Raw genomic sequence first — 14,559 nt, forward strand, 5'->3', positions numbered from 1 at the left:
TGATCTTTCTCTATTTTATTTTTATCGGAGAAAGTTTGGTCCTCCATTTATGTTATATCGATTTGATATATACGTGCGGCTAAACACAGAAAATAATTTTTTTTTTGGTTTGGACTGGAGTGTACTTTGTGGGTTACAGCACCCTTTAACGGTCAAGCCAGCCGGCCCTTTACTTATGACACAGGCGCACTCTTGGCACTACTTTGTTGATGCACGTGCGGCTACTGCGCACACAATTCACAAACACAGAAAATAATTTTTTTTTGGTTTGGACTGGAGTGTACTTTCGGGGGTTACAGCACCCTTAACGGTCAAGCCAGCCGGCCCTTTACTTATGACACAGGCGCACATTTGGCACTTTGTTGATGCACGTGCGGCTACTGCGCACACAATTCACAAACATAGAAAATAATTTTTTTTTGGTTTGGACTGGATTGTACTTTCGGGGGTTACAGCACCCTTTAACGGTCAAGCCAGCCGGCCCTTTAATTATGACACAGGCGCACGCTTGGCACTACTTTGTTGATGCACGTGCGGCTACTGCGCACACAATTCACAAACACAGAAAATAATTTTTTTTTTGGTTTGGACTGGAGTGTACTTTGGGGGTTACAGCACCCTTTAACGGTCAAGCCAGCCGGCCCTTTACTTATGACACAGGCGCACGCTTGGCACTACTTTGTTGATGCACGTGCGGCTACTGCGCACACAATTCACAAACACAGAAAATAATTTTTTTTTGGTTTGGACTGGAGTGTACTTTCGGGGTTTACAGCACCCTTTAACGGTCAAGCCAGCCGGCCCTTTACTTATGACACAGGCGCACGCTTGGCACTACTTTGTTGATGCACGTGCGGCTACTGCGCACACAATTCACAAACACAGAAAATAATTTTTTTTTTGGTTTGGACTGGAGTGTACTTTGGGGGTTACAGCACCCTTAACGGTCAAGCCAGCCGGCCCTTTACTTATGACACAGGCGCACGCTTGGCACTACTTTGTTGATGCACGTGCGGCTACTGCGCACACAATTCACAAACACAGAAAATAATTTTTTTTTTGGTTTGGACTGGAGTGTACTTTCGGGGGTTACAGCACCCTTTAACGGTCAAGCCAGCCGGCCCTTTACTTATGACACAGGCGCACGCTTGGCACTACTTTGTTGATGCACGTGCGGCTACTGCGCACACAATTCACAAACACAGAAAATAATTTTTTTTTTGGTTTGGACTGGAGTGTACTTTGGGGGTTACAGCACCTTTTAACGGTCAAGCCAGCCGGCCCTTTACTTATGACACAGGCGCACGCTTGGCACTACTTTGTTGATGCACGTGCGGCTACTGCGCACACAATTCACAAACACAGAAAATATATTATTTTTTTAGCACTTGGGGGGAGCACCCCTGATGGACAGAGCACCCCCTGGACAACACTACAGCACTCCTTTAGGACTGGGACACTGCACAGGACTTTGGAGTGGACACAGCCCCTATGGAGAACTGACTGCACAACACAGTCCAGCCAGCCCCTATGGACTTTGAAGTAGTGGACACAGCCCCTATTAACAACAGCAGCACAGCACAACACAGCCAGCCCCTATGGACTTTGAAGTAGTGGACAACAGCAGCACTACACTACACTACACTACACAGCCCTAACTCCCACCCTCCCTCTTCACTGTCCACAGCCGAGTGAGAAAATGGCGCCGACGCGGGTACCTTATATAGGATCCAAAACCCGCGAGACTCGGAAGGCGGGATGATGACGTTTTGCCTCGATTTCAGATCCGAGTCAGGCGGGAAAAGTCGAGCCTGACTCGGATCGGACTCGGATCGGGGGGGCTCGGATTTCAGAAATCCGAACCCGCTCACCCCTAGTTTAAATACACTACAGCCTTATATTTGGTGTTCGCAGCAGCACCAACAAGCAGCACAGTGAGACAGGTAAAACATTAAACTGCCCTGCTTTTTTTGAGCTGAAACAGAATGCATGCTTTAGTTTAATTAAACTCATTACACTCCGAGCTTTAATAATGTATTAAAGTCACTTGAGATTGCATGTACATTCCTGTGATTGTGAAATATGAGGACAGCTGTTGCGATCAGCAGTTGCTTTGTAAATTGTATGCAGCGGGCCCACAGTAGAGAGATTGATCAGAGCTGGACAGCATGATGTCCACTATGACCTGCCATTGCAGGATAAGGAGGTATTCACAGCTTCATCTACCGTGACATTCTCTTGGGTTGAAGGTGGGTTAATACAGTAAATGCATCATCTATACATAGTAATGTACATAGCTTATATCCGCATCTGATCCCTGGGTCACAGTTCCTATTATTTCCCAATATCTTTGAATCTTATCCTTCTCGTATTGAAGTAAGAGTGCAACCTGAGTTTGAGAATGCATACACTTAAACAGTGAGTACAGAGTACATCTGTGTGACCTTTTTTAAGATAACGGGAGAACAAAGACGTGTCTATCGCATGATAAATACACTTGACTCTAATGTTGTTCGTGAGAGTTCCTTCACAAAGCAGATTAGATGCTCTAACTGCTGCATACTAGTCAGTGAACATTACTGCAGCACGCTGATTTCTAAACAGGTATTCAGTGATGCCTCCCCTCAAAAAAATCTACAAAGTAATTCAAACATTTTGAACACACTGTACAGTCTGCTTTTTATTTAACTGTTAACTGCAATGCTGGGCAAAAGATTTCTCAACATCCTCACGTTCATCAATAAATCTCTGCTACCCACAAAGATAGGCAACAGTGTCCCCCCACCCCCTTGCTGTTTTTGTGCACCCCAAGCATAATTTGGATGTAAGACAAACTATATCCTGTATCTCCAGCTGCTTGTATTTCAGTTTAAAGCATACCTGGCCCACTGGTATGTGCCTAATCGCAAGCTACAGTAATTAATACATACATACACTGAAGTGCCAAATGTCATGGGACAGCAGTATGTAAAGGTAATGGTAGATGGCGTCTCCATACTGTGACATCTTGAACATGCCCAGACCTGTATCAGTTGTAATCTGACATCTCGTGACTCAGTGTGAACACCAAATAGACTGCGAGGCGATGTGAATTATCGGAGTTTGAACGGGGCATGATAGTGGACATTCCATTTCCGAAGTTGTGTGGGCATTCAAAACTCCTCAATCAGCGGTGTCACGTGTATACCAGGAATGCCTCATGGAAGGCATTACCACCTACCGTTGACAGCACAGTGACCAACCATAGGTGCTTAATGATCATGACCAGCAGCATCTGCCCTGAATTGTCTGTGGAAACAATCGACCCTGGCTCAAATCACATCCACAGTCAATGCAGGAGGTACCAGATGCATATCCAGCAGGTCAGTGCAGCGTTCTTTAGCTTCCATGGGATACAGGAGCAGAAGACCCACCACAGTGCTTCTGTGAACACTACGACACTGGACACAGTACCTCACCTGGGCTCATGATATTAATAATTGGACCCTGGTAGACTGGCAACATGTGGCATGGTCTGAGGAGTCACTTTTCCAGTTGTTTCAGGCTGATGGTAGGTTTGGGTGTGGCACAGACCCCATTAAGCCATGGGCCCCAGTTGTCAACATGGCACTGTGCAGGCTGGCCGTAGTGTGTTTTCAAAAGTAAACAGGGAGGATTCCGCACAGAACCATAACTAGAATTACTTAAAACCAACCATCTAAATCTATGAATGATTTATACATCCAAAAATTGTTGGTGGTGCTCCCACAGCCTAAATATAACAGAATATTTAACAGAAGAGAAAGTAAGGCTATTCTTGGGGCACAGTTATATATGAATTCTTATAAATAAAGTAAAACATAACTTTTATTTATTATATAAAACTCATACCAGGTACATACAAATAATGGCGAAAATATAATAGACAATTGCTGCAAAGTACCCCACACACCAAAATATTAGTTATATTGAATGTGCTTAAATATTGCAACAGATACCATAGAAATTGGTATATAGGCTACACAGTATGCAATCATATGATCCCCATTAAACAGTACAATATATGTCTACAGAACCTGGTATTCTTGAGTGGTCCCCCACATTAATACTAACCAGGCCTATCATTGGATCGCTTCCAAGATCAGACGAGTTTGGGCATAATCAGTGAAGTATGACTGTAGACCATCGCTACTGAAAATTCATGGGGATTCACCTTATGCACACGGTCTGAGCCTATTATAAAATGTAGGACTATTCTCAACAGAGAGGTCCAATTGCTTTGTTACTTTATGAGGTGATCAAGCCTCGATGCGGGCGAAACGCGCGTCCTCTCTTACTACATGACAATCTGCTGATATTCAGGACAACCCAGCCAGTGCACGGACTGGGCTCCATCGTATCCCACACTGGTAACGTATAAGGCTGACAATACTATGTCTGTCCAGCCGGTTAGACTTATGAAGTCTTAGCCTGTCCCACACTCTATTTCCCCTTTCCATAGTTTTCCCCTATTGCTACTTTGGATCTGTATATAACTTACTCCTGTGACATAGCTTGCTTCCCATTTATGGCTGCTACCTTCTATACATCCTCCGGGATTTCTGTGTGTGGCATGTATTAGAGCATGGAGGTTGTATGCTACTCTGCCCTACTGTAGCACTATATGGAACCTTTGGATATTTTCAGTTGAGGCAGAACTATTGTTTTACTATAGGGGATTTACCTGGACAGGGAAGGTTCATGCAATTATCACCAATACTTATAATAATGTGATGATTGCTTCTAGTACATGTGTACGTTATGTGTTTTTTCAGGCTCTGTTACTTTGTGTGTCATTAATGTAGAGTTCCTATTTTATGTACATTTGGAACTCAGTCAAATTTTATTACAGTTACCTATGTGATGTTTTCTATAAGCTGAAACCCAATAAGATTCGGGGAAAAAAACCGAACGGAACAGAGTAGAACCGAGCCTGCACATCCCTACAATCTATATATGTTTATGTTGTATATGCCAAATTGATTGCAGCACAAGCAAGACATGCCTATGCATCACCTGTCTTGACAGCAACGAATTATCAATTGGACCTCTCTGTTGAGAATAGTCCTACATTTTATAATAGGCTCAGACCGTGTGCATAAGGTGAATCCCCATGAATTTTCAGTAGCGATGGTCTACAGTCATACTTCACTGATTATGCCCAAACTCGTCTGATCTTGGAAGCGATCCAATGATAGGCCTGGTTAGTATTAATGTGGGGGACCACTCAAGAATACCAGGTTCTGTAGACATATATTGTACTGTTTAATGGGGATCATAGGATTGCATACTGTGTAGCCTATATACCAATTTCTATGGTATCTGGTGCAATATTTAAGCACATTCAATATAACTAATATTTTGGTGTGTGGGGTACTTTGCAGAAATTGTCTATTATATTTTCGCCATTATTTGTATGTACCTGGTATGAGTTTTATATAATAAATAAAAGTTATGTTTCACTTTATTTATAAGAATTCATATATAACTGTGCCCCAAGAATAGCCTTACTTTCTCTTCTGTTAAATATTAAGGTAGTGTGTTTTCACAAGGCATGGGTTGGGTCCACTGGTCCTCTGTGTCGAAGCTGGATTATTGACTGTGACAAGATCAGTTTAAAATTGGATCACAGCGACGCCATCTTGCGACTGGCCGCAGGACGCCATCTAGGAAATGAGATCGCAAGACGCCATTTTGCGAATGGCCGCCTAAGCGCCATTTTAGATAAACTCACACTTTAGTACATGTGGCGATATTACTATTAGCATCATGCGATTGCATCTGTGACCATCCCCATAAGTTACGGCGATTCATCAAAAGCCCATTTCATGACTTTACGTAGTTTGGGTGCTCTGGATAAAGTGTGTGTATTATTATAATTCCCCTAAAGGATATATTTCAGAAATGGCTGTACAGTATGTCAAAATTGGATTGCATTAGCTAAACAGAGCAAATGGCCACGTGACAACTAGCCTGTGTAGACAAGCTTCATGTACATAACGTCTGCTCTCACTCCAGGTGGCCCTGCTCGAATACAGCAAGAGGGTCATTTGTAGCACCTTACATTAGCAGGATTCCTACAATAAAATACCTTCAAAGCCAAGAGTGTTATCTGAGGTTTGGGTCTTGTAGCTGTGCTAATTTGCATCCACACAGGCCCTGGGAGAACAAAGACCAGTATTTTGGAGCCTGAAAAGGGTGGGGGCTGCTGGGGCATGAGCAAGTCATGGAACTATAATGCTCAGCATTCCACACTGCTAGGTGTTCTCATACACACATTAATACGCACAATTGCGCTGTTTACTAGTCTCATATTAGCGAATGCATAAGATCCTGTATGAAAACTCTGAATATTAGCTTCATGCACACGCATCTGCCCCAAGTTAACTAGCATCTTTACATCAAACCCCACATACTCACACATTACATATTCACATACAAGGTTCCATAAGCTTTAAGGTATAAGATTCAAGTATGCACATTTACTATAATTGCTATGAAATAAAGATTATTTCGTAACTAAGGTTTTATACGTGATAAGTAAGCCATGTTTGGTATTGTACTGATGCGGACTCATTTTACAGAATTCCGGTAATATCGATGGAGAGATCGCAACATGCATTCTCAACTTATGGACCGCAGAGACTTCAAGCAACAAAATGTACATTATATGAACAACTGTTAGGATTTGCATGGGGCGGGAAACCAGAGACCACTAGTTGTTAGAGGCTGGATCGTGTCTATTTGAACCAACCTGTTAAATGCCTTGTAACATATGCCCTCTCCTTTAGGACCAATGGTATTAGCAACAAACTTCTCTATTGTGTTGTTTATTTCTGGGGGGTATAAATATGTGTGCTCTGACCCTGGGTTCCTAGTCTTCGTGCTGGATGCTGATTGACGTGGGGTATTCTTGCTGATGCCCAACATCTGGACCAGAGAGCACTGCGTATGTATAATTGTACTTGGGTCTGTATAATCTCTTTGCGTATTGTTGAAAAGGAGGACAAGCAGTCGCACAGGGGTATAGCAATACCAGATTAATATACAATAGGGGTACAAAGCAGTCAGGGGGTGCTCCCTGGAGTAATGGTAATATGGTAAAGAAAACGAAAGACGAGAAAGGACCCCAACAAATGAGGCACACCCCAAATGGAAAAAGAACGCAAGTTTAAACTATAGAAGAGAAATATAAATGTGAAAACTAATTAAAAATACACTTTATTAATATTAATAAAATCAGTAGTAGATCTATAGGCAAGAGTCACACTCTATGGCAAGAGTCATGCAACCAATATATAACACATATCAAGACAGTGAAGACAACATAAAAACATACATAATTCAAAATCGCGTTGCACGGTAGAGCTTATAATAGTGATCCAATAACCAAACTAATGGATCTGGATGTTATAAAGGCATAGAGACTAATCGGGAAATCACCAGATATGGGATATTCCCCCTCAAAGATATTGTGGGGAATTAATGGTCAGCGATTGTATAATATTCTATCGCCATATATATATGTATACAGAATACATATACGTAACAGCTCAAATATACAATGAGTCAATACAAGAGATAACTCCTAATCCAAAATGTTGCAACACAAAGAATAATCCTCTACATCAGGGGATATATTTAATCACAAACATGGCGAAAATGTAACATGACATAACACATAATCAACGAAAACATAACACAATTAAAAAGCTGTACACCACAATCAATAACTGACCCCGTATCATCAAAGGTCCAGTATGAAATGTATATAGAGGCGTCCCTCTGTTAGATGTGTGAGAGCATATAATATGTATAAGATTTGAGAAACAGAGCGTATGCGCTTATAGTTCAGATACTGCTGTTCCACATCACTGAAATCAGAGGATGTGGAATGAGTTTCACTGTCACATGGCATACATAGAAACAGTGTAGGCTGCCTCTGCTATTAGTGCAACTGATTCCAAATGCAAATGTCATACCTAGAATCAACTCCAGACCTTTTACCTGCTTAATTGATAATGAAATAACGAGGGAATAGCCCACACTTGTCCATGAAATAGCTTTTGAGTTGATAGTCCCATTACTTTTGGCCCCTTAAAAAGTGGGAGGGAAGAGAAGAGTATGCAGAAGGAAAGGAACTGCTCATGATCCAAAACATACCACCTCATCATTGAAGCATGGTGGTGTTAGTGTCATGGCGTGGGCATGTATGGCTGCCAATGGAGCTGGTTCCCTTGTATTTATTGATGATGTGACTGCTGACAAAAGCAGCAGAATGAATTCTGAAGTGTTTCGGGCAATATTATATGCTCATATTCAGTCAAATGCTTTAGAACTCATTGGACGGCGCTTCACAGTGCAGATGGACAATGACCCGAAGCATACTGCAAAAGCAACCAAAGAGTTTTTTAAGGCTAAAAAGTGGAATGTTATGCAATGGCCAAGTCAATCCCCTGACCTGAATCCGATTGAGCATGCATTTCACTTGATGAAGACAAAACTGAAGGGAAAATGCCCCAAGAACACGCAGGAACTGAAGACATTTGCAGTAGAGGCCTGGCAGAGCATCACCAGGGATGAAACCCAGCATCTGGTGATGTCTATGCGTTCCAGACTTCAGGCTGTAATTGCCTGCAAAGGATTTGCAACAAAGTATTAACCACTTAACTGACAAATTCTTTTTCCAAAAACCGCTCCAAAATTGTCGGTTTCTTTTATGATTGAATTAGGTCAAGAACATAATTTTAAACTTATCCATCACTATTTTAGTTGAAAAATTTTTTTTTTTTTTAAACCCAGTATACCATAAAAATAGCAATTTTTATGTTATACTGTAGTGATGGCATTTGACAGCTGTACCATTGATGGTTCAACCATCGTTAGAAGCCATCAATTGTTTAGCGATTGGGCAAGATCTGTGTAGACCACAATTGTCGATGTTTCCTAAACATCGATTGATGGCTACCATCGATGGGTGCAACATTGATGGCCACCAGCAATGGCAAACCACTAGTTTTCAGTCAGACCATCGATGTTTGCAAACCACCGATGGTTGGTTGACATCCCTAAACAGAGGCTCTGCGATATCTAACAAACATATATGTGTGTTTATATATATATATATATACATATATATATATATATATATATATATATATATATATAAAGAATAAAAAATGCGGAACGGCACTCAGTGAGACTTCACAACTGGATAAATGACAGCACAGCTCTGCTTAGGGTCAACGTTTCAGTGTAGACACACTTTTATCAAGACATACTTACGTATGTCTTGATAAAAGTGTATCTACACTGAAACGTTGACCCTAAGCAGAGCTGTGCTGTCATTTATCCAGTTGTGAAGTCTCACTGAGTGCCGTTCCGCTTTTTTTTATTCTTTATGTCATTTTTTGGAAAAGGCACCGGAGCATTGCCGTTCTATTGCGAGTGCCGGGCCGGTTTGGATTCTATATATATATGTATAGAACATATATGTGTATATGTATATATATATATATATATATATATATATATATAGAACATATATGTGTATATATATATATATATATATATTTATGCATATATATATATATATATGCGCATATACATGCATGTATATTATTATTATCCTTTATTTATATGGTGCCACAAGTGTTCCGCAGCGGCTTACAAAGTACATAAACAAATAATTTGACAACTGACTACAGTACAAAATAGGACATGGATAATATACATTGATACATAAGTGACCATAACACCTAGATATGCAATAGAGCGTAAGCAACCAAGTGTTAGGGGCCCTGGTGGGGGGTAAGAAGTAGGCGAAAGTAAAGTAAGGAGAAGCACAAGAGGGTAGAGGCATATATATATATATATATATATATATATATATATATTTTATTATGGCCAGGCCCCTTATAAAAGTGGGCATTATGGGGGAGGAGGAGCAGCTGAGGCTGGAGGGAGTGGCCCGGATACTTAGAACAGCGGCGGCTACCAGAGCCGCCGCTGCTGTCTATACACGGCCAGTGATCACTGCCGGAGCTACAGCGGGAGGGTGTCCTGCTGGCGGCCCAGACCGATAGCACAGCGCTGCTTCTGCCCAGCCAGTGATCACTATGTGATCACTGCTGTGCCGGAGCCACAGCGGGAGGGTGTCCCGCTGACGGCCCGGCTACTCAGCAGTAGCGGCGGCGGCTACCATAGCCGCGCTGCTGCTGCTTCTACACAGTGATCACGCTGATCACTGTGTGTTCCCGGTGCCGCAGCGGAAGGGTGTTCCGCTGGCGGCTCCGATACATAGCAGCAGCAGCGGCTACCAGAGCCGCCGCTGCTGCTTCTCACTGAAGGGGGTGGGGCCGGCTGGGCTGCCCGATCACTGCTGGCCACAGTGATCAGGATATACTGGAGCCTGCAGCCGCGCCGGGAGGGGGGTGCCGCCAGATGCCCGATCACTGTGGCCAGCAGTGATCGGGACACAAAGGAGGGGGAGCCGCGGGTGTAGAGGGACCAGAAGGTCCCTCTGATATAGGCGGCAGTGGGGAGATTAACTTCCCGTAGCCGCCTAGTGGCCATTCCTGACTGGTCGTATCAGATACGACCATGTCAGGGAAAGCCCAGCCTGGTGTGGTCGTATCTGATACGACCATGCCAGGCAAGTGGTTAAGTAAATGGTTGGAACTGGAGCCGGTTTATGTTGGAGCTGGAGCGGCCGAAGCAGGCCAGCTCCGGTTCTACCGGAGCTGGCCCGCTTCGGCTCCAACATGACAGTCAGATACCCACCGCGGCCTGGCCCCTGAGAGAGGATCAAGAGGAGCCGCGGATCGAGAGGAGCAGCGAGGAAGAGAAGCGGCCAAGGAAACAAGGTAAGTAAGCGGCTGTGGTGGTATGGGTTGCGGGGAGCAAGGATGAGACACACACTGGGGGAGAGGAGCAAGGCTGAGACACGCTGGGGGGGAAAGGCTGAGACACTCTGGGGGGGAAAGGCTGACACGCTGGGGGGAGGTAAAAGGCTGAGACACATACTGGGGCTGGGGGAGCAAGGCCGGGACACACACACTGGGGCTGGGGTGGGGAGAGGCTGACACGCTGGGGGGCAAAGAGGGTGACACACTGGGGGGGAAAGAGGATGACACGCTGGGGGGGGAGAGGCTGACATGCTCGGGCTGGGGGAGAATGAGGCTGACACGCTGGGGGGGGAATGAGGCTGACACGCTGGGTCTGGGGGGAGAGAATGAGGCTGACACGCTCGGTCTGGGGGGGGCATTGAGGTTGACATGCTGGGGTTGGGGGGGGGAGAATGAGTCTGACATGCTGGGGGGAGAATGAGGCTGACACGCTGAGGCTCGGGGGGAGAATGAGGTTGACATGCTGGGGGAGAGAATGAGGCTGACACGCTGGGTGGGGTGAATGAGGCTGACACGCTGGGGCTCGGGGGGAGAATGAGGTTGACACACTGGGGCTCGGGAGGAGAATGAGGTTGACACACTGGGGCTCGGGGGGAGAATGAGGCTGACATGCTGGGGGAGAGAATGAGGCTGACACGCTGGGTGGGGTGAATGAGGCTGACACGCTGGGGGTGGGGGGGGGGCTGTTCTAAGTATCCGGGCCACTGCTCCTCCTCACCCATAATGCCCACTTTTATAAGGGGCCTGGCCATAATAATATATATATCTGTATGCATATATATGCATATATATATATGTGTATATATATATATATATGTGTATATATACGCGCATATATATATATGCATATATACGCGCATATATATATATGCATATATACGCGCATATATATATATGCATATATACGCGCATATATATATATGCATATATACGCGCATATATATATACATATATACGCGCATATATATATATATGCATATATACATATATATATGCATATATAATATCCATATATGTTATATATATATGCATATATATATATATATGTTCTATATATATATATATACACACACATATATGTTCGATAGATATCGCAGAGCCTCTGTTTAGGGATGTCAACCAACCATCGATGGTTTGACTGAAAACTAGTGGTTTGCCATTGCTGGTGGTCATCAATGTTGCACCCATCGATGGTAGCCATCAATCGATGTTTAGGAAACATCGACAATTGTGGTCTACACAGATCTTGCCCAATCGCTAAACAATTGATGGCTTCTAACGATGGTTGAACCATCAATGGTACAGCTGTCAAATGCCATCACTACAGTATAACATAAAAATTGCTATTTTTATGGTATACTGGGTTTAAAAAAAAAAAAAATTTTCAACTAAAATAGTGATGGATAAGTTTAAAATTATGTTCTTGACCTAATTCAATCATAAAAGAAACCGACAATTTTGGAGCGGTTTTTGGAAAAAGAATTCGTCAGTTAAGTGGTTAATGGGGACTGGATCGGCGGGCAGCGGCGCTGTCGGATGCAGGCAGCCATGGGCCCCTGCACCACAGCTGGCCCCAGTGCAAGGCACTGGCTGCACCACCCCCTGCTCGGCACTACCGAGTCACAGCATGGCTTGGCTAGAGGGACTGTTTAATGTGCAAGGAGGCTAGATGTACGAGGACACAATTGTATCTACTATATATGAAATGAATGGGTGTGGTATAAGAGATATACAGTAATTAGTTAGACAATGTCTAGATAGACACCAGATGTGACTCGGTAGCACCGAGCATCTTTTCGTGTGACTTTATACCTTGAAATGTGTCTTATTCGCACCTCAATGTGAAAAGGATGCACAAGCAGCCTCTGCTGATTAAAATGTGGCATGCCCAGTGGTGAGTTCCACCACTTCCTAGAGAAGTGGTGGAACTCACGCCCCCCCCCCCTCTGTTTTTTTTCACAATAAAGGAAAAACGCGTGTCGTAGGCACATGCGTCAGAAAAGGGGTGTGGCCACAATAGAAAGGGCGTCGTCACACAATAGTATTTCCAATTCAAATTGCGTCACACAGTAGCACAGTCTTGATTCACATTACACCTCCATTATTCATGTATAACACACAGCAGTGCCCCTTTTACACAATGCCTTCATTTGTGCCCCTAATACACAATGCCCACAGTAGTAGAGCCTCTTATACAATGCCCACAGCAGTGGTGCCCCTTATACAATTCCCCCAGAAGAAGCACCCCCTGAGTAATACCCCCAGTAGTAGTGCCCCCTGAGTAGTAATGCCCCCAATAGTGAAGCTGCTTACACAAAACAAAATTCTAATACTTACCTTAAGCCCCGCTCCGGTATCCGCTGCCATTTGGTCCGTCTGTCTGCTCCTCTCTGAACTATGGGAGAGACGTCAGGACGTCTCTCCCATAGTGCACTGCGTGAGCTGGATGTCGGAGCTCAGCAGTGAGCTCCAGCCTCCGTCGCCGCTGCGGTCCGCCTGGCTGCTCCGCTGAACTATGGGAGAGATGTCATGACGTCTCTCCCATAGTGCTTGTGGGGGGAGCCGAATGCCGGAGCTCAGGAGTGAGCTCCAACCTCCGGCTGCTGGCACTGCGAGGAAGGAGCCAGGCGCCCGCTGGTAACAAAATCTCAGCGGGCTCCCAGCAAATGGAGCCTCCCTGCAGCGCTGGGGTTAGGTGGGCTGGTGGAGGCGGAACTGGTTCCGTCTCCAAATAGAACTGACGGAATGCAGTTTCGCCCTGTTCCGGCCCACTTTAACCCCTGGGCATGCCTATATTCTCTGTATGACTGCGGGTGTATCTGTATGCTACATTACAGTGTCACATCGTTGTGCGAATAAGATGCATTTACAGATAGTCAAATGAATATATGCACATGGCACAGGAGTACCCCTTCTTGTCCTCTTTTTGTCATACTGTACATGCATAAATAGAGATCATGGTAGTAGCACACTCAGTTGATGAATACAGTATTTAATTTAGCTTTAAAAAGAATAATTTAATACTGTATTAATACGATATTATTATAATAATAAAAGTAGAGCAAAGATTTGGAGAATACAGGTAGTGAAATAATTAGATGCTTATAGACTGTAAATGGAGAGATAGGAGGGAATTCAACTAGTTGCGGTAATTTACCACGGGCTAATTGACCCCCCCGGGGCTATCCAGTTAGCCCCGAAGTGCGGCCGCTGGTAGCACTTATCAGGGATTTTTCTTTTGGACCTCAGCAGGCTCTGCAAAAAAATCCCCAATAATTAGCCTATATTCAGAAAGCAGGCAGTGAAAATACATAATCTGTGATAAATTCACGAACCTATGTGTTTAAGCCCGAAAACATAATTTTGCAGGTGCAAAAAACAGGCTCTAATTGACAACAGTACATTTTGCTTATTTGATAAGCAAATTGTCAAAGCAGGATATAGTTATGAGACCGGCGGCCTCTGGAGTCCCGACAAGGGAGTTAAGATAGGCATCGAAATACCAACACCTGTCTTAATCCCGACGCCGGAATCCAGGAGGACGCAGCCCGAACGAAGGTAAGCCCGGGGCGCCCTTAGTGTTAACCGCGGGAGGGTTAGGTAAGTTAGTGGGGCTTGCGTTAGGTTTTTTACA

The 14,559-nt window shown here is 44.2% G+C and overlaps 1 protein-coding gene across 2 annotated transcripts in view; it reads right to left on the reverse strand.

The window, feature by feature from the left end:
* The window catches only part of PRKCA (protein kinase C alpha), a 436,189-nt gene that overhangs the window by 74,301 nt on the left and 347,329 nt on the right, over positions 1-14,559 (reverse strand). The window lies entirely within an intron of this gene.

Source organism: Taudactylus pleione, unplaced genomic scaffold (genome assembly GCF_031769625.1).
Source record: "Taudactylus pleione unplaced genomic scaffold, aTauple2 ptg000012l, whole genome shotgun sequence".
In the NCBI taxonomy this organism is placed as follows: Eukaryota; Metazoa; Chordata; class Amphibia; order Anura; family Myobatrachidae; genus Taudactylus; species Taudactylus pleione.